The following is a 2,230-nucleotide window of genomic DNA, read 5'->3' as shown; positions in this document are numbered from 1 at the left end:
CAAATTTCCAATTATAAAATAAATAAGTCACGGGTGTGTAATGTACAGCATGGTGAGTATAGTTAATAATACTGTATCACATACTTGAAAGTTGCTAAGAGAGACCTTTTTTTTTTTTTTTAACCAGTCATCTTTTCTTGGGTGTTAATTCTGCATCAGGATATGAAAGGATTCAGGGGTGCCGGGCAAAAGTCATAGTCAGGAATGCAGAGTGTGCCCTCTTCAGAGGTACTCACTTGGCTGCTCATGTTTAAGTTCCTTGTAAGAACTGCAGTAGCTGAAAAGCACATAAGCTGCCAGCAACATAGAAAGCCCTACAATGCTCCCTTTCTTCATGGTGAAATACTTGTAATACCAGTAATAACCTCTTTGAAACGCTCCAGCAGTTCCTTTAAGGATGAAATCCCGCATTAGTATCCAGCTTGCCAGCTCCCTTAGTTTGACATTCAGGAGCTTCTTCTTCAGTGGTACAACTGATTCCATCTTGGAGTCCTGGCTGTCTGCCCCAATATCAACTTTTCCATGTTGAACAAAGTCTGAGGCATCATCTTCATAGGGTTTCTCACCACTATGAATTCTCTGATGCAGAAGAAGAGATGAATGTTTTCCAGGTATAAACGTTTTGCTATCACTGATTATTTTATAACTTGAATCCAAATCTGTACTCCAGTTTCTTGTTTCTTCCCTCACAACCATCCAGGGTTCTTTTCCTTGCTCCAATAACACAATTGTGTCTGGCTTAGAAATGGAATGGCCCAGTGAGACCAAGTTACTATAGTTCTCCATCATCACACTGCAGTACAACTTCTTCTGAACAAGGTCGAGAAATTCCCACTCATGCTGAAAGAATGCTATGGCCACATACTTGAATGTTATTGGTCCATGGGCCATGATTTTAGACCTGCAAGAGCTGATCAGTCCTCAGGGTTCCTTTACCAGAAAAACACAGAGTCCAGAAAACCCAGACCATCCCTTGCCAGCTTGGGGCTACCTCTGCACAGTCATTTCGCAGCAACCTATGCTAGTTTCTCGCTTGGATGGATGCCACTTACAGGCAGTTCCCAACAAGGAACATAGGAAAAGGCCCGAGGTGGAAGTCACCTCGTCAATTGTCTCAATCATTTTCTTTTTTTAGTATTTATTTATTTATTTGGCTGTGCCAGGTCTTAGTTTTGGCATGCAGGATCTTTAGTTGTGGCATACGGGATCTTTTTAGTTGGGGCATGTGGGATCTTTAGTTGTGGCATGCGGGATCTAGTTCCCTGACCAGGGATCGAACCCAGGCCCCCTGCCTTGGGAGCGCGGAGTCTTAGCTGCTGGACCACCAGAGAAGTCCCTGTCTCAATCTTTTTAATGTTTGTAAATCTTTAGAGATAAAAATTCTCATTTCAAGTTGCATTTAGCTAACACTAGTCAGGTTGAACAAACATCTTTTCAAATGATTCTTGGTCATGCTATTGCCTCAGTTAATTGAGAATTCCCATCTTTTGTCCATTTTTTATTTTGGGTTGATTTGCAGAAGTACATATATTCTGACTACAAACTATTTGTTTGTTTAATATATATGTTAGAAATCAGTTTCTCCTAGTCTCTTGCCTATCTTTTAACTTTGGTCATACAGAAGTTTCAAATTTTGTTATAGTCAAATTTATCACTGGTTTCCTTTATTTCTTCATTGTTTTTGGTCTTCTTATAGAAGGCTTCCCCTACCTCTAGATATCATTTTCAATGGCTGCATAATATTTCATTGTATGGATATACCATAACTTGTGAAATTCTCTCTCACTACTGAAAATTTAAGTTGTCCCATCCATTCACTAATATAAATAATGCTATGAAAAACAACAAAGTGTTCAAGTTGATTTTTTAAATATATATCTTAGTTCCTAGCAAAATGAGCATAATAAATGTTTCTTGAATGAGGGAGGGGAAAATGCAGGACATTTTTTCCACACTCACTCAAGGCATGTTAAAAAAAATGCAGCCCAATGTACACCAAATTATTGGAGAATTAGCTCTACAATTCTACTTCTCCTTTAGCCCATCTAATCAAGAGTTGACTCTGCCTCTAAAATCTAGGCATGGAAGTAAAGCTTCATCTTCCCTCTAAGGTTGCCTTTCCAAAGGGTGTGACAGCTATCTGAGACAGGCCTTTAACCACATACCTGAGTCATCCTTATTATTGTGACTTCAGTTTTAGGGTGCCCTTTGCTTGGTGAGTCTTCAATGT

Source organism: Leucopleurus acutus, assembly GCF_964270905.1.
Source record: "Leucopleurus acutus genome assembly, chromosome: 11".
Taxonomy (NCBI): Eukaryota; Metazoa; Chordata; class Mammalia; order Artiodactyla; family Delphinidae; genus Leucopleurus; species Leucopleurus acutus.
This window is presented reverse-complemented; position numbering follows the sequence as displayed.